The sequence below is a fragment of the Diceros bicornis genome, chromosome 28, assembly GCF_020826845.1.
Source record: "Diceros bicornis minor isolate mBicDic1 chromosome 28, mDicBic1.mat.cur, whole genome shotgun sequence".
In the NCBI taxonomy this organism is placed as follows: domain Eukaryota; kingdom Metazoa; phylum Chordata; class Mammalia; order Perissodactyla; family Rhinocerotidae; genus Diceros; species Diceros bicornis.
This window is the reverse complement of record NC_080767.1, coordinates 20244845-20264940: the sequence shown is the minus strand read 5'-3', so window position 1 is coordinate 20264940 and position 20096 is coordinate 20244845.

The following is a 20096-nucleotide window of genomic DNA, read 5'->3' as shown; positions in this document are numbered from 1 at the left end:
GGCTGGCAATTCAGATATTCTAAAGAGAAGCTGCAAAGTGCTTCCTTTAAGTGAAAATGTGAAAGTTCTCAACTTAATAAGGAAAGAAAAAAAATTGTATGCTGAGGTTGCTATGATCTACAATAACTTTTATTAAGGTACATTGTTACAATCCTTCTCTTTTATTATTAGCTATTGTTGTTAACCTCTTGGTGTGCCTAATTTATAAATTAAACTGTATCATAGGTATGTATGTATAGGAGAAACATAGTGCATATAGGGTTCGCTACTATCCACAGTTTCAGGCATCCTCTGGGGTCTTGGAGGATAAGACTGGATAAGGGCGGACTACTGAAACCGGCCTTTTCATTTGACTTTCAAAAGGGTTTATGGGGGAAGGTTACATCACATAGAACACATTAAACAACTTTTAAAAGTCACTTTAGATATTCCTGTTTTAAAAAGCTTTTTGGGTGTCCCTCCCCATTCCCTGATTCGAGAGACTCCTCTCCTGGCCGTTCTGTCTGTGCACAACCCAGGCGCAGATCCTCCCCAGGTTCCCTCTTTTTCCTTTCCCGTCACAATCAACTGTTCTGTCACGTCCTACTGCCACCCTATCTGCTCCAGATAAACAAATTCCTCTCTTGACTGAGGGAGCAAGACTGGTCCCTGTAGCTAAGCCATCAGCTGACACACATGCTTTTAGGGTCCCATCTTCTACCTCAAACACTTTTTGTGTGTGTGTGTGAGGAAGATTAGCCCTCAACTAACATGTGTTGACAATCCTCTTTTTGCTGAGGAAGATTGGCCCTGGGCTAACATCCGTGCCCATCTTCCTCTACTTTATATGTGGGATGCCTGCTACAGAAGGCTTGATAAGCAGTGTGTAGCTCCGTGCCCAGGATCCGAACCTGCAAACTCTGGGCCGCCAAAGTGGAGCTCGCGAACTTAACTATTACACCACGGGGCTGGCCTCTACCTCAAATGCTTTTGAAGCATTTTTCCCTCAAGTTTCCTGCCTCAGAAATTTGGGTGCCAGTTGTTAATTGAATATTTTCTCCACCTTATTACAAAGCTTTATCAGGGTGACAGGTGGGCCTGGAACAAACAGGATGGACTTGCTCTCCCCTCCAATCCGAGTTGAACTACCAGCCTGCTTCTCTCTCCTCTCATGAGGGCTCCACTGTGAACTATGGAGAAAGAGAGGAAAGGGAAGGAACAGACACGAGAGGACTGTTAAGAGAAGACTCAGGGGAAGTTAGTGCTTGTGGCGTGGGAAAGAAAAATTAAAACCACAGAAAGGAAACAGAAAGTACGTTCCTCCTCCTTGCTGCATGTGCATCCCTTCCTTTCCCTTTCACACCATTCCCAAAGCAATGTTTGTGGTCCTGAGATCTAGAATCTGGTGCCCTTGGGTTTGGGTAGGTTCTGGCCTGATCCTCACTTTCATTAAAATTTTGATATTTTGTTCATCATGGTTTTTTCATATTAATTTTTTAATAACAGATTTATTGAGGCATAATTCACATACCACAAAATTAATTCTTTTAAAGTGTACAATTTGGTGGTTTTTCTGTTCATTCACAGAATTGTGCAACCGTTGCCACTAATTTTAGGACATATTCATCACCCAAAGCATTAATTTTTATTTAAAGAAATATCACATTAAATAGTATTTATTTTGATTACTGAGTTTTTTGACACTTCTTTAAGTTCTGTGCCCAAGGAAGGCGCCTCACTCATCTTACCCTAGTCTTGGCCCTGCTGGGCTCCACTGGCAGATGACGTTTGGGATGTTTCCTGCCTTCGGTGGCTCTACTGGACAAAGGTACTTGTCAGTACAGCAGGTAAAAGTAAAGGCCTCTGCTGAAGAAGGGAATGGGACTCACATTCATTGGCTGCCTGTTCTGTGTCATGCATTTAGCATATGCATAATATTTAATCTTTATAGCCACATACAATAGTCATTATTATATTTTACAGATGGGGAAGCTGAGACTCAGAGAGGTTAAGAAACTTGTGTGGGGTCACACAGTGAGAGATGGAGCCAATATTTAAGGAGAGATCTATTTGATTCTAAATTATGGATTCTTTCTCATTGTTCTTCTTTTTGAGCAGCAAGCAGAATAAACTCGGGGTCAAAGAAAGCAGAAAAGAAATGACAGATAAACTTAAAGGGTTTAGAAAATTATTTTCTCTAAGTTCTCTAGCTAAATCTGAAGGCCAGTGTAAGGAGTGAAGGCAAATTGAGAAGGAAAAAAGGTGGGAGATTTCCTTTTTCTTCTGAGAAATAGGTTTCCTGAGTACACAGCTTCATAATTGGCAACACCAGAATCTCTTCCTAGGACAAACATTGTTGCATAAAAATGCTTTATACACCACCTGAGATTTTTAGTCCATTATCCATTATGAGCGTGTATTTCAAATGCCTTCCTTGTAAAGGTCACGATTGCTCATCTCTCAGTTTTCCTTGAAAATCAGGTAGCATATTTATTATTTCCCCCATGTCCCACATTATGTTGCAGTGGATCTTTGTCTTTTTCTAATTAATTTCACAAAGAATGCTTGTTTAGTTCTGATGTTATGTTCAGGGCTGTACAGAGGGAGCTAAATAAATATAGACCCACCTACAAAAGGTTACTATCTTAACTGGGTGGCTCAGAGAACCTCCTTGGCAAGATGCATGCTGAGCATAATGCCATTTCACCTTGGGCAAGAGTCTTACCCTTTCTGGGTCTTAGATTCCCCTTCTCATTAAATAAGAGGAGACTGGACCAGAGCAGTATTTCTCAATTAGAAGAGAAAAGAGTGGCATCCAAGTTATCTAAGGAGCACTGAACCATTCTCCTATCCCCACTCTCAGTCAAAGTTGAAGATTCTGTTAGAGTTAGTTCCCCTTCCCCATTATCCTGAATGAGAACCACTAGCTAGAGAGGCTCTGATCTAACATTCTATGGGTCTACAAATTTCCAGGACAGAGGCAAATAAAATATTAATACTGTACGTAAACAAAAAGGCTGGTATGTCAGCTTCAAGGATGTGGCTCAGACTCAGGGATGCTATGAGGGTGACCACACATAACCCTCAGCGTGGACACATCTTCGGTGTACCTTTTTCCCTGGGTTCTAGGAGAGCACGTTGAAGGCCATGCCCAGGGCATAACAGAGGAAGCACTGTGTTGGAATCTCACTGCCCATATGTCTTTTAGGCGTAACTAACCCAAAGAGAGGAGACTAAAGGTCTCCTTTTATTCACAATCAGTCTGCTCTGACCCAGCACTTAGTGTACCTTCCTGGTACCTGGAGACAATGGAAACAGGATAAGCAGGTCAGACAGAAAACCTGCATAATGGTGACTTGGCTTTCCTTCTTGTAGGGTCTCACTGTCACCATGGGACCCACACCACATATATACTAACCAAACATAAACACTTGTCATAACATGTGCATTGATCTACCAACCACCAACACACTAGGCTCCTTTCATTACACATGTACACCATCCTAACGCATGAGCGTGTGCACACACCCACACACATACACTCTTTCTCTTACACCTTGTCCAAATAAAAGCATATAACCTGTCCACACACAAATAACTTTTTAAAAAATAATATCCTATCCATAAATAGGTATAAATGTCCCACGGCTACCTCTGGAATAAAACAGAACATTCTGTTCCATCTGTTCTAACAAACATTCTATAGGGAATTATTCTTTAATTCATTCACTCAACAAATATTTATTTAACTCCACTGGGTGCCCATCATGCACTATAGTAGCTACTGGGGAAATAATGGTGAGAAAACCAGCCACAGTCTGTGTTGCATAATCTAGTAACGGGGACTTTTCTAGAGATATTTGGAAATGGAATTATAAAAGAGAACTTGAGCCAATGGGAAGAAATGGTAACGTGAATTGGGAAAGATACATGATTGTTCAATAGCTGAGGAATCCTTAGTCAGTTCTGCTCTCTTGTTGAATGGGAACAAGAGAGAAGGCAGAAATTGCAGGAGCAGTGGGTTTGACATTAGGTAAGGCCAGGAGACAGTTTTGATCCCAGAGAAAACTGAAGAGATGCCAATGGACTCCAAGGAGGTTAGATGGTAGGCGTCTCCTGGATGTCTGGGGCAGGCCAGGATCCATGGGTGTCTATGATGCTAGGCTTCCAAGATAAAATACAGAATGTTCAAATAAATTTGATTTTCAGCTAGCCAACAAAAAAATTTTTAGCATAAGTGTATGTCATGCAATATTTGGAACATATACTAAAAATGATCTATTATTTTTCTAAAATTCAAATTTAACTGGGCATCCTGTATTTTTATTTGCTAAATCTGGCAACTTTACACGACGCCAATAATAGATAAGGAAGACGAAGTTCTCCAATTTGTGTACAGAAGTCTCCTCTTAACCATTGTTTTGCTTCCTACCGTTTTAGTTACCCGCAGTCAATTGCACTTCAAAATTCTTAAATGGAAAATTCCAGAAATAAACAATTCATAATTTTTAAATTGCACACCATTCTGAGTAGTGTGCTGAAATCTCTTGCTGTCCCGCTCTGTCCCATCTGGGATATGAATCATCCCTTTGTCCAGCATATCCACGCTGTATATGCTACCTGCCTGTTAGTCACTTAGTACAGCCATCTCAGTTATCAGATCCACTATCCCAGGATCACAGTGTTTGTGTTCAAGTAACCCTTATTTTACTTAATAACGGCTGCAAAGTGCAAGAGTAGTGATGCTGGCAATTCAGATATACCAAAGAGAAGCCATAAAGTGCTTCCTTTAAGTGAAAAGGTGAAAGTTCTCGACTGAATGAGGCAAGAAAAAAATTGTATGCTGAAGTTACTAAGATCTACTGTAACTTTATTAATTATGTTGTTATAATTGTTCTCTTTTATTATTAGTTATTGTTGTTAATCTCTTAATGTGCCTAATTTATAAATTAAACTTTATCATAGATATGTATTCATAGGAAAAAACATAGTGTATATAGGGTTCGGTACTGTCCACAGTTTCAGGCACCCCCTGGGGATCTTGGAGCGTTCCTCCATGGATAAGGGCGGACTACTGTAACAGGCCTTTTCAGCTGGCTAATAAACAGAAAGGAAGTAAATGGAGTCAAACTGAAGAAGTCAGAGCCCCAGATAGGGTAGAAAAAAGCAGAAGAAGGACTTCAGAAACAGGGGACTGGCAAGTGGTGACAAAGCTAGAGCTGATGACCTTGGGCCTGTTCCTGGCATGGAGCCTGTGCTACATGTCCTACAGTTTGGTTTTGTTGCCAAACCAAAATCCATCTCAGATCACATGCATATCTTAATTTAATGTTTTGGGCAGCTAAAAATGAGATGGAAAAGAGCCAGAAGCTATAGACTCTATATCCAGACAGTTACAGATTAACTGAGCTGACTAATCACGTTTTTGGCTGAGTTCTAGTTCACTTTGGGATTAATCCGTAATCTGAAATTTTATTCTTTTCTAGCTATTGGTGTAGCTGACATTGTTTGCTAGCTCATTTCCATAGCAAAACTTTCTTTTAGAAAACTCCAACTGGTAAGAAGAAAAGGATGTTTTCTACACCCAGGACTAGCTGCATAATTTGTGGGGCTCATGGTAAAACGAAAATGCCAGGCCCCTTGTTCAAAAATTATTATGGATTTCAAGAAGGAGATATTAAACTGAGCACAGAGTCCTTCTAAGTGTGGGGCGCTGTGCAACAGCACAGATCATACATCCATGAAGCTGACACTGTCCATATCTTAACGGTGATAGAGACATAAATCTATATACTTAGAGCTAGGGACAGCGATGGAAGAAACTTGGACTCATTTTAGAACCCACAGGGATAAAATGAACTGAGCAGAGACAGGGAACACAGGTCGGACAGAGATGGAGGTCAGTTGAAGCTATTCCTACATGCCTCTTGAGTTGTTCTCTGGCTCGCACTGACCTTGGCATAGGTGAATTCATCTAGCAGGTCTGCTCCTCCTTGTTTCTTTCTAAGTTTTTTCACCACTTTCATCTGACATGGTTTATATACCCTCTTCTAGTTTTGTTACTTCTCACTGTCCTTTCCTCGCCATCTACCTCACCTGTTCTGCCTCACCGTGGGAAATCATGTTTCAGCTATGTTATGACAACACACAGTACAATATGACAATTCTTTCCTTTGATCTGGACCCTACTTTTAATTCAGTCTACTAATATGCTACCCTTTTCAACAGCTGCTTCATGCTTTGGGCTTATATTAAGATAATATTCAATTAAAACCCTTCAATCTAGTCCACATGAGCTAATCTATGTCAGGACTTGAGTTTCCGCAGATTCTCTTTAAATTTAACATGTCAGGCTTTACATCTGCTTGACTTAAATTTCAGCTTGTTGGTTTCATACCAGCATTCCAGCCAATTGAGATCATTTTGGAAATTGATTTTGTCATCTGTGGTCTTAGTTATCCTTTCTGGCATTGATTCACGTGCAGATTTGGTAATGCTGCCATCTATGTCTTCATACATATCCCTGTTAAAAATGCCGAACAGGGCAGGGCCAAGGACGGACAGGATCCTCCACAAGAGACTTGCTCCTGAGTGACACAGAGACGGTAATTCTATTCCTCTAGGTGTGGTTCTGTCAAGCACAGGAGTATGTGAGGAATCATAAGAGGAACTTATTTGATGTTCCTTGAGAAGTGAGCAGTCTGAGTCGTCATTGGAAATATTCTTTTAGGGAAAGTGTTAGAAACTCAAGTATCACTAGCGGAAAAATTTAAATGCTCAAAGAGATACAGGTAGGCATAAGACATAAATTAAGAAGGAAAAAAATAGGGAGACAAAAGAAAAGAGAATGGTTGAAGAGGAAGCATGAGGATCAAAAGGAAGGAGACAGAGAGATCAAGAGGGAGAGATGGAGAGAGACTTCAGTGACATCAGTTCTAAAAGTCATGTGACCTTGTTCTAAGATTTATCTCTTCCTGCTTCTGAATGCCAAATGAGGCTAATAGCCAGTCCTTAAAGAATCTCTCTCGTTTTAAGTATAATAATTGGACTTTTGGGCCACATCAGATGAAAATCAGGATTTCCTGAGGCTAATCCAAACCGACTTGGAACTCTTTGAGGTTTGGATTCTACTTGATACAACTGGTCATACTCCTCTATCTTACAAAAAATAGAATTAACATCCTCCTGATTTGAATGAAATACAGTCAGGAAAATCAGCTGAGAATAATTGAGAAATTATTCCCCTGCCTACTGCTATTAATAACCATTGCCATTAGCAAATAGTAAGAGCAACTCTTAAAGGAAAGTTGAAGAGATGAAAAACTTCCTTTGAGTTTCCTCTCCCTGTATTTGGTACTGAGGCACTTCTGATTAAATGATATAGAATCAGATTTTCTTCTTGTCAGCTTTTTAAGGACTCTGCTAAAGAAGAGGGTTAAAATTAAGGGTTAATTTTATTTTTACCGAAATGCCATCATCAGGTGACCAGGATTCTCATTTATCTACATTCACACAATATGCTCAGCCATGCCACCCATTTACAATTTCACCATGTGCTCTCACTCTTCCATGATGTTGCTCATGGTGTCTCTTCTGTTTGGAATGCCCTTTCCCTCTCGCCTGCTTGGCTAATTGCTACTCATCCTTTAAAGGACGAGTTCAAGCATCACCTCCCTAGAAATATTTCCTGATCACTCAACGGAGTTAAGGAGTATAGATGTCCCATCTGGGCTGCTGGATGCAGTAACATATTCTCTCTTTCCTCTAGTAGACAGAATATTAAAGGCAGGATTTGATCATTGTTCATCACTAAATCCTCAGGACTTAACACAGGACCTAGCATGTTGTGAGTGCTCAGTAAATGTTTGTATAAAGGGGATGACAAGGAAGAAAAGAGGGAAAGAAGGAAGAAAAGGAAGGAGATAGGAATAGATTATAAAATCTCATCCTATGGAGTGGCTTTTATAGTGTAGACTCTGAAAAGAGTAGGTGACCTTTAAAAGACTCTTCTAGTCTTATCATTCTTGTCTGTCTTTTTATTTATGGGTTTTCATCCATCTGAACTCTGTATAATGACCCATGATTCAAAGAGAAGACAGATGACCACTTGGCAGAACTGCGTGGCAGATATTCAAGTACATTGATGGATGTCATCCTGTTAGTTCAAGGAACTCTTCAAGTTTCTGTTGAATGTTCAAGTGCACTTTGTGGTGATATTTGTAAACCAGTGTGTTATCATGAAAAAAGAGTGTGTTGATTATGGTAGTTCAAAGCAACATAAAACAATTTTAAATATATAATGAGGTAATTGAGACTGACAAAGCAATTATCCATCAGAGAAATAAAGCTCAACTATGTCAGAGGAAATTTGGAATACGATAAACTTCTGAGGAGTAGTTTCAACCAAGGCCAAGAGTTCATCAGCACTTTTCATCCTCTACCTCTCTGTACTCTCAATGTAGCATACACTCTGTTACAAGTTAGTACTCAAAAGGGGAGGGGGAAGCATCTGCAGAATAGTGCACTTTGACTCCCAGAGAAATAGTAAAGTCATTTTCTAACAAGAGTTTTGGGAGCCTTTTAAAAAAATAAATATGGCTGCTCATTTTCCCCTAAGTGGTTCCTCAATTACACAAAACTATAAGAATTCCTAATAAGGACCCAGAGTGACACTGTCATTTCCTGCTCAATCATAAGATTAGAGAATTTTTTCTGGATTCCACATCTGGAGATTGAGATGAAATTCAGAGTTATAACATCTGGGTTTTTAACACCACTGAAATACCTTTAAAACAAATGTGTTAATATGCCAAAAACTTAAAGGCCTTTTGGAGAAAAACACCAGCAAAAGAAATACTCAGAGACACTGCCCCCCACCCAATCCAAGTTAATGCATAGCTATACGCCTCTGATGTATCAGAGTAAGGGAGAAAGTTGGACGTGTAGGATTGCTCTCTCTCCTAAACATAGATGTGTGCATCTCCAAGTCTCCTACTTGACATTTCTACTGGAATGGCCCATCAAACTCCATATTTAAAAAACTAAAGTCCCAATTTCTAATTTCTTTTCCTAAAAATATTTCTCCTTTTCTGACTTTCTTACTTCTATCAATGATGTCCCTGAAGATACGCTCAAAGAGGATATTTCCCAGGTGAGGCAAAGGCCTAGTGAACAGGAACCTACCTGGTATAGAAGCTTCTGAGAAGCAAGTAGAGAGGGATTAATTAATGATACCAGAGAGTTAACTGATGGAGTAAGGCCCGTGAGGAGGAAGAGGGGGATAAAACTCAGAGCGCAGGTAGCTTTGGCTTTAGATTAGCTTTAGGTCAGAAGATTAGCTTTAGACCAGAGGAAGGAGGAAAGGAATTTTGCACAATGGAGATGAGGAACAGAGACTTATGGTAATGACTGTTTGCTACTTTTAATTTTCTCTGTAAGGTATTAAATGAGGCCATCTTGTAAGAGTGAAGGGGTAGGGTGGGATACAGAAGGGATAGAGAGTTTTAAGAGAACAGAGAAGTTTGAAATAACTTAAATTTCTGTGAGGAATAGGAGAGAAAGCTGACCACTGATGTACCATGGAAGATCCAGCTGTTTCTCTGTGTGGGTTAGACAAAAGTTTAAGGGGACAAAAGAACAAACAAGTTTTTAAATTTTTTATTTTATTTTATTGAGGTCATAATAGTTTATAACATTGTGAAATTTCAGTTGTATATTATTATTTGTCAGTCACCATATACATGTGCCCCTTTACCCCTTATGCCCGCCCCACAACCCCCTTCCCCTCTGGTAACCACTAATCTGTTCTCTGTGTCCATGTGTTTATGAGTGAAATCATACAGTGTTTATCTTTCTCTGTCTGGCTTATTTTGCTTAACATAATACTCTCGAGGTCCATCCATGTTGTTGCAAATGGGACGATGTCTTTTTTTACGGCTGAGTAGTATTCCATTGTGTGTATATATATATATATATATATATATATATATATATATATATATACACCACCTAAAAGAACAGACAATTTTGTCAACACAGTAATTGATCCAAAGAGCTAAGAATTTAGGTTGGATAGGGGAGAGACAAATAGACTGGAAAAAAAATGGAAGAATCAAATACTAGGAGGTTTTGTTAAGATCAAAGGGCAGGTCTAGAGGGAGAAAGGAGTGAGAGAAATGGAAGATTGAAGCCAGAGGGTGGGATACTAGAGTTTAAGAGTCTGGAGGTGGAGTAATTTGGGGCAATTGACAAAATCCAAGATTTGTCTGTGAATGGGGTTAACTAAAGTTACATAGAGGTCATGGGGGTGAAAATGTCAAGCAGCTTATGAATAGGTCATCGACATGGACATTGTGGTCACCCATGGTGATTGGGGGACTGGAGGTGAGTCAGGGACCAGAGGTAAATGTGGAAGAGGGACCAGGAAGATGATAGTTTGAGCCAAGGAAGAGAGCTGTAGTATAATCTAGGGCAGCAGGGGAAGTAGTGTTTTTAGGGGAGAACCTGTGTCAGTTATGTCAGGAGGAAGAGGTCAAAGATGTAGAGGACTTTAGTTGTCATAGTCCAGGGGTGGAAGTGAGGGGAAAGTGGGAAGCTGGTCCCGGAAGTGGAAATAGAGTATGTGGACCACTTTCTCCAGGGAAGTTTTCCCCATCAATCTAGTTTTTTTTTTTTTTTTTGAGGAAGATTGGCCCTGTGCTAACATCTGTTGCCAATCTTCCTCTTTTTTCCTGTTTCTCCCCAAAGCCCCAGTGCATAGTTGTGTATCATAGTTGTAGAGTTGTAGCTCTTCTATGTGGGATGACACCTCAGCATGGCTTGATGAGCGGTGAGTACGTCCATGCCCAGGATCTGAACCTGCGAACCCTGGGCTGCCGAGGCAGAATGCATGAACTTAATCGCTGTGCCACCAGGCCGGCCCCCCAACCTAGTTTTTATTTATCTCTCATTCTCTGTATTTCTAAAAATTAATGTCTTCAAGTACAGAATCTGAAGGGCATCCCTCAGTATTCAGATTGTCTGAGTCATTGTAGAATGCTGCCTTCCAGGCATCCTCCTAGATTCTGATGATGTTATACGCCTCCCTGAGCTCAGACTTTGTGAATATCCCAGGTTTCCTCAGCTGGTCCAACAAGTTGAGAATGATCAGGAGTGGGTAGCTATTGCATACTCTGACTACCCAGAAGCCTTAGTAATCCTAACACATCCTGATTCCTGCCCTTTTTCTGCACGGCAGGATAAACCAAAAGCCAGAGGAAACTTTCACAGCAGATTTGCTACTGCGGCCTTCCTAAGGACTCAGGCCTTCAGCAATAAGCAAGCATACTCTTAGGATTTAGGCATGAGGTCAGTGCCAGGGGCAGATCTTTTGCCTTTTCTTCCAAGTAGTCCTCTAAATCAGGTACTCCAAGTCCTGGTGGAGCTGTTTGGTCACTGACACAGCTGTATATACTGTTCACAGCAGCAGACTGAGGTAAAGGCCATGGTCTAGAAGCTTCAGGGAATGGCTGGGTCATGGCCCTTAAGCCAACAATGCAAAGATGGCTAGTGATCAGGAGTTCACAGCCATTCTGACCTATCTGTGCTCAGATGTCCCACCTGGCAGAGAGAGGGACTTGAGCTCTCTTATATGATCAGGCAGGAGATCAACAGGCAGAAAACTGCCCTTCATATTGAATATCTTCCACCTACTGTCTATGGTCTTTCCTTCCAGTTGTAATGGTCTGTCTCAAGGTAAGTTTTCCAGGACCTGCAGCTGGGTGTATTTCTGAAATGGATGGTTCAAGTTCTAGATACTGGCTCCTCCCCACCTACCCAGTACTACCACAGTTAACTGGGCCATTCTCAACTTTGTTCTAGGATATGACAACATGTCACATGAAGAAGAGATCATTACCATTATTAATAATAATAGACATTTATGAGAACTTATTATGTACTGGACATTTTATATATATTGATTCATTTAATCTTCTCAACAACCTTATCAAGTTGGCTCCACTGGCCCCATTTTTTAGCCAAGGAAACTGAGAAGTCAACTATACCTAAGGTCACAAAGCTAGTAAGTAGCAGAGTCAGTTTTCAAAATCAGTCTGAATATGGAGACTTTGCTCTTAACCAGGACATTATACTAACTCACTTGTTTTATACAGATAGGGACAGTGTGTGGTTGTTGCAGATTGTACATTTCACCAAAAGAGAACTCTTCACAGATGGAATGGACTGCCTAAGTAAGGAGGTGGAATTCTTCAAGCAGTGTCTGGGTATCAGGGACGCACAGTGGGGCTTCAAATCACAGATGGATAGTGGGAGACGATCAACTTATTAGAGAGTGCCAAGGTTGAAACTTAAGCGGACTTCCCAATGCTATCTGAGTGGACCCATTGGATGCTAACCTCTTATATACACACATGTAGGATTATCATGTCCAGCATAACTGGAGGCACAAATCACTTCAGAGAGAAAAATACATGTTTTTATCAGCCTAATGAGACCTCTCTTCAGGTGAAACTCGTAATGAAAAAATGTCAGGGGTAAGATTTCAATCCACAAATAGCCAAGTGCATACCTGTGTCATGCCTGAACTTGTGTCATTAGCCAGTCAATCCACTCCTCTAAGGTGCAAAATTGTAATAGTCTTTACCGACATGTGCATACTGGTGTGGGGCGAGGGGGTGAGGAAAGGAAGTTATCATGTATCAGCCAGGTCCTTTTTAGACAGAATCTCATTTAATCCTCACAGCAGCTCCATGACATAAACAGTATTATCTCCACTTTACAGATTAGGAAATTGGGAATCAGTCACATAACTAATAAGGGGTGGAACCAGGACTTCAAAGCTCCTGGTTTTTTACTGTAGCATCCTGCATGCTCACTTCCAGGTGGGAGGGATGGCAACTTCCACAAGGGCTTAACCAACAAAAGGAGCAGCCGAAGATGAAGTAAGTACAGTAATGTTTGGTATGCTAGGGCAATTATATCCTTGATTCACTTGCCATGAACTGACTAGAGAGAGAAGCACAGGCCTCTGCACCTTCCAACCATATCTTCTTTCTCGTCCTAGATGCAGGCTCCACGGGGGTACAACCAGGGCTGGCTGCCAAGTCACTTTTATGCTTCCAACCCCTGGAACCCAGACTGAGTATAACCACAGCCTGAAAGAACAATTAGGACCCAATTCTCTTATTGTACAGACCAAGAGACTGAAGCCCTGAGAGAGGTAAGGACTTATTCATGAGCAGGCAGAGTTAGGATCAAAGCCATGACTGAAACCTGGATCTTTTCTCCAGGCAGGCTTTTTTAGATGACACCAAGGTTGGCCCTGGGAAATCAGCAGTTCTATGTTACATCTCCTTAAATCCTTAGTGTTCAAATCCAATTACATCTTGCTGGGAATTCTCTAGAAACTATGAAACTGTCAGTGAGGATGAAGAGGATATATTTACGTTCAGAAGATATATTTATTTGGGAAATAAACATCAATAGGACTAACGTGAGGAGTGACTGGGTGGAAACCAGAAGACCCATTATGAAGTCTGAATCCCAAGTCAGAAATGTATCAGGATCTAGAAAAACCCTGGTCCTAGGCTGTTTCAAAACAGGGGACCTGATGTGGATGGTGATATCTACTCTGTACCTTGCATTGTAAAGCCTGTGCCTCTCCACACAGCCTGTGTTCCCACTCTGGTTTGTAACTCCCTGACCTTCCCATCAGATGATTACAATCAGAGAACTCAGACCTGCTTCCTACAACATATATCACCTTTGTGGGGATGAGAAAAAGGTGCTCATCCTCCGTACCCCTAGCCTCTTGGCTTAGTGAGCAGAGCATGCACTAGGTTTCTGCCCTGACTCATCTCCTCCAGGCCCTCCTTTGCATAGCCCAATTTGCACAACCATACTGGGCAGTGGCCCTTTCTGTTCTTCCTCCAAAGAGCCCAGATAAGTCAAGGGAATCTTTCCATTCATGTTGCTTATTATTGCCCACAGAATTTTACCAACCAAATCAGGTGTGGGCGTAGGAGAGGGCATTACTCAAGCAGATGCAACTCTGATGGGAATTGCTCAGTTTTAATTGGAGTCTGTTCCACTTACTCCTGAGTTAGACAAAAACCCACTTCAACTCCTGATGGAGTCTTCAGACTTGCCTAAATTTCAAGTTGGCATATGATTCTTAGCACCTTCTTATTGGAGCAATGTCTGGCACACATCACTCAAAGGATGTCTGGTGAGTGAAGGAAGGAAAAGGGAAGAAGGAAAAGAGGGAGAGAGGGAGGAGCAGGGATGGAGAATCCTCTGTGACAAAGATCATGTCTATGTGATGAAGAATATAGAATTCCAGGATCAGCTCTGGGCCATGCTGTATTGAGACAGCTGATGCATGATTAACTGGGGTAAATGGTATAACTAGGTGGCAATGGTATCTATATGTCTCTCCCCCTACCCGCAGTCTGCAGGTCTGCAATTGCCAGACAATGCTTTAGTGGATGTGTTTGGCACCTGAGAGAGAAGAACACATCGCTTAATAATATGCTTTCTGCACATGATGCTTTGCTAGACTAGTGAGCACTCATGGCTTCCCGAATGCATGGGTCACTCTCAATCACAGCATCAACTACTGATTGGAGAGAATTTATAGATTCAGGGCTACCAGATATGATGATGAAATGTCTGTAAAACCCATTTTGGGGGTGGAATCATTCTGATATGTTGAGAGAGTACAGAGAAGAGACTATAGGAAGTAGAAGTCATGTCAAGGGTACTGCCCAGCCCTGAAGGAAATGGGCAATGGCATTGTTGACATGCCATTCTGGGGAAATCAGGAGGTTGACTCTTCACAAAGCTCCATTGCTTTGCTTGTGTGGTGACAAAATGAGTTCTTGCTCATCTCATCATTGGCACTATCGTAATCATTATCAACAACACCACCACCAACACCAGCAAATATTTATTGGGTGCCTTCCCTATAAAATTGTCAACAGGATCTTTGGGTTTAGATTCTGAAAGGCCTGCTCTTCTTAAAAACCCTTATAGAGAGAACCTAAAAAATTAGTAATATCAATTTAGGATTTAGAAATTAAAGCAGGTGGGTTTCCGTAGACTCTGAATACGAAAGAAAATGCATGCCCCACATTGCGATAAGACATTTTCACATAATGATGTATATGAGGAAGCTATTCTGGTTTAAATCTGATTCTGCCTGAACTGTATGTGAACTAAAGAAGCCTGACTTATGGCCTGTCAAATGTATTGTACATCTACTTTAACCATTAAAGTAAAGGACGCATTAAACATTATCCCAAAGTGAAGAACGCACTATTTGAAGACAGGGGTGCATACTTCCTTTCCTATGATGGCAGTATCAATACTCCTTTGAAGATAAGTTTCCTTTCCCAGACATCAGGGTCATGTTGACCTGCTCATCTGTAACTAAATATATCTTTGAAACTTTGAGGAATGTGTATCCTGGACATGTTTAATATATATTCTTTGTTCTAAAAAGGTATAAAACTGCACTGAAAACCACGCTTCTCCAGAATGCTTTCTTCCCTTTGTGGAGACTACATAGCCGTGCTAGTTCTCAGCTGAAGTAAATTCACCTTATTTTTCTTACCTATAGAGTGGTGGTTGGTTATTAGTATTGACATTGGAAAAATACCAAAGTGTAGACAGAAAAGTAAGTCTCTCTCCTACCTCTGTCATCTGGCCTCCCAATTCTCCTCAAAGACGTATTTATTCTTTATGGGAAATTTTATCTGAGGAGAAGAGAAAGGTTCCAGCTGAACAATAAAAACCCTGGTCGAAATCCTTGCAATGCCACTCACATGTTTTCTGGCCAGGGTTCTGCATGTTCAGGAAAAATCTTAATGATTGTTGACTGCTGCCCCCTGGCAGGGAAGCAGGAATTCAGATATGCTACTTAAGACAGGAAGGACCCCATCAGGGAGGAAAAATTTCTCCTATACACTTCCACGTTCTTCTGGCTGGTCTAAGAAATTAATTGACATGAGAGAGATTAACAGGAGAAAAACTAACAGAAGTTCAATAACATGTATACCTCCTATATACATGGGAGAGACCCAGGAAAACCGAGTAACTTCCCAAAATGTCTGAAACCACCACCTTAAATATCATCTTCAGCTAAAGGCAAAATAAGATGTTGGGGGTAGGGACAGTCAGTCTTGGGAGGTTACCAGGAAAAGCATAGTAAACAAGGATAAGGTTGTCATGCAGACTTAAGCTCATGCCTTTTTCACTGATAAGAGTTTCTAGAGATTGAGTCATCTCCCTCTTCTTGGTACAGTGAGGAGACACCCTTACAAATGGAGATTTACCTTACATGTATAAATATCTTTTACAAAGGGTAACTTCTACTTGGTTTCAGAGCTTCTCTCACGTCTGCTATTTCTTAAAAATAACCAGCCTACAATAATCCTTGTGCCAAAGAGACATATTTTGGGGTGACAAATTCTGCTCCCCTAAAGCCCCAATACCATTGGCCTCAATGTTAGTTGATGTGAGAATTTGTGGTTGTTATTGACAACGGTGGAACCAAAATTCCAGTCTCAAAGCTAATACCAAAAAAGTCTCAGAAATCCCATGGCAACATGGTTCCTCTCAAGCCATATACCCTGTGGCTCCAGTTTATACCTCCAATAATTTGTTCAGGCTGCAGAGATTCTGCCTGACAGGAAAATGCAGAGTGGCCCAGGCCCATAGAGTAAGAGTTCTTTTGTGGTACAGCTCCTGTATTTAAATTTTGTTTTAATATTTACTTTTATTGAAGTAATTTATGGATATGGTAACATATCAAATAGTTCTTTACGATGAAAAACAATAGTCTCCCACACTACCCCTGCTCCATCCCCAGTTCTATTCTTAGGAAGCAGCCTCTGCCAAGAGTTTAGAAACTTTATTGGTTATCTCCATGTTATATATACATTCTTATTCCTCTATTTCTTGATTTATCAATTTTAGGCATTATCAGTTGATTCTCATTTACGGAAGTTGAAGATTTGGCTCACCATTCCCTTGGATAATTTTATATTATTATTTTTAGTTCTTTTATTGATTACATGTATTTATTGATTATGTTTATCTTTAAACAATATGCTTAAACTTTCATTTCTTATTCCATCAACTTTCAACTGGGCCTTTTGACTCCCTACTTTATGTGAAATTGTTACTTCCCACACACTTTCTTCCCCCTTCCATGTGCCACCACTATCAGCACTTTTACTTTTCCTTCATCGAGTTGTTAACATACGCATTCTGCCTGCAGCTACAACCAACATTTCCATGGTTTTTCCAAGATGAATCTAGAAGTTACAAACCAAACAACAACATGTACATTAGTATGACAATGTAAATATTGTCCAGTGGCTGGGCCAGGTAGCATATTAGGATTATATTTTCTCCTCCAATGTCATGATCCCTCAGCTGTATAAAACAAATTGTTCCTAACATCAAGGACACATCAAGGCATCTATTTTCTTACACTATCAACTGAAGAGGAGGAAGAATTATTCCTCTACCCTCTAGGTTCTTCTGGCTGGTCTAAGAATTAAATTGACATGAGACAGAATAACAGGAGAAAATCAAATAAATTTAATAACATGTATATATGAGAGAAACTCAGGAAAACTGAGTCACTCACCAAAATGACTGAAGCCACCACCTTAAATACCATCTTTAGTTAAACACAAAGGAGGATGTTGGGGGTAGTGGTTTGGAACTTCAAAGGGGAGGAAGGCAATTTACATGGAGATGGAGAAGCAAATGTTTGGTAAACAAGTGTTTGCTGGGCCATCTATAGACAATGAGACCCGAGAGAGAACTTAGATAAAAATGGGCCTAGCAAGGTTCCTCCCAGTCTATCAGACCTAGAGTTGTCTATGGTGATAGCTCCTTCCTGGGACAGGCCTTCTATCTTAAATTCTTTTAGGCAGCTAGGGGGAAGGTCAAAAAATTTTTTTTTCTGAGTCTTTTGTTCTTAAAAATAGTCAAGCCAAAGGGACACATTTTGGGATGGCAAACTCTGATCCCCCACACAACCAATTAAAATTATACTACATTTTAGTTTATTTCTTATTTGCCTTAAATCATATTTATCTTATATGAATATTGCTACCCTGGCTTCTAGCAGGTTAGTATTTAAATAATCTGTTTCCATCCATTTCCATCCTTTTTAGGTAGTTTTGTTTTAGATGTATCTCCCAGATACATAGAGCTAGATTTTTCAAAACCCAATTTGATCGTTTTTTTTTCTTTAGTTAGGTAAGTTTAATTCATTTATATGCTTTGTGATTAATGATATATTTTAACTTAATTCTACTGTCTTAATTTGTGTTTTCTATTTACTATCATTTTTCTTGTTTTTTTCTTTTTCTCATCTTCTATGCCTTCTTAAAATTTATGGTATTCACTTCTTTTTCTTTCCTCTATTAACTTCTCCTTTATTAATTAAGTAAATATTATTATATATGATATTTCTATTCTTAAGTCAAAAATCTACATACATAATGAATTATAAATTTTTCTAATAAAGTCTATAATAATTCAGTATTTCTATTATACTCCTAACCCAAATACAGGTATTAGGATGCTAGACCCATTGAATACCACCTCCATCTTCTTAAGATTCTTTAGTTATAGTTTTAACTCTACTTAAAAATACACAGAAATTAGGGTTGTGTTTTTATTACAGGAAATAGTTAAAATTATTGACATATTTTATTTGTGGTTTTTCATATCCCATGTCCTCTCTCTGTTCATATTTTTCCTTGCTAAAGTACATCTTTTAATGGAGTTCTATGGATGGTAAATACTTTTGGTTTTTGTATATCTGAACATATCTTTTCCCCTCTAATCATAATTTGTCTGGATAAAAAATTCTACGCGAGTGGTTATTTCTCATCAGCACCATCGTTACTGTTTTCTGACTTCCACTGTTGCTGATATTAAATCTGCTGTTGATCTGTCATTACTCTGTAGATAATCATTCATTTTCTCTGGAAGATTTTAAGATTATGTCTTTATCCTTAACGTTCTGTGGTTTTATTAAGATGTAGTTTGGTATTTTTATTTATCCTGCTTAGTACTGAAAATACACATACAATCTGAGTGAGGGCAGAGATATTATTTTGTTCAATGTTCCTAGCGCCTGGCACAAAACAGGCAACCGATGAATATTTCTTAAATAAATCAAAGTCTTTCTTCAGTTTTTGGAAATTCTTAGCCATTCTTGCTTCAAATATTGTTTCTCTAACCTACCTGCATTCCCTTTCAGGAACTTTTATTAGACAATTGTTAGAGTCTCAAGATCTAACCTCCATGTCTTTCAATGCTCTTTCATGTTTAATTTCTTTGTCTCTTTGCATGGCATACTGAGTGAGTTCCCCAGTAATTTCTTCAACTCCTAAGTTTTCAATTGTGTCCAGTTTTGAGAGTATTCTTAACTATAACACTTTTTTTATTCCAATGATTAAATTTTTGAATAATTTCATTAAGGTATAATTTACATACCATAAAACACACCTTTTTTTTTTTTTTGGTGAAGAAGATTAGCCCTGAGCTAACATCTGTTGCCAATCCTCCTCTTTTTGCTGAGAAAGATTAGCCCTGGGCTAACATCCATGCCCATTTTCCTCTACTTTATATGTGGGATGCTTGCCACACTATGGCTTGATAAGTGGTGCGTAGGTCCGTGCCCGGAATCCAAACCTGTGAAGCCTGGACCGCTGAAGTGGAGCACGTGAACTTAACCACTATGCCACTGAGCCAGCCCCCTAAAACACATCCATTTTAAGTGTACAATTTGAAGATTCCTAGTAAATTCATAGAGTTTCTCACCAGAATCCATTCTCACCAGAAGCCCAGAACCATTCTCACCAGAATCCCATTTTTAGAACATTTTCATCACCCCAAAATAATCCCTTCTGCTCATTTGTAGTTGTGAAAATTAATAAACAAAAATCTCATTTAAAATGGAGTCAAGAGGCCAGAAGAGAGAACTCTCACACATGTCACTCAACGCACACCACAGACCACAACAGGAAGTGACGTAACTTGCAGCTCCCACAGGAAGTGATACTACCTTACTACCTCAGCAGAAAGAG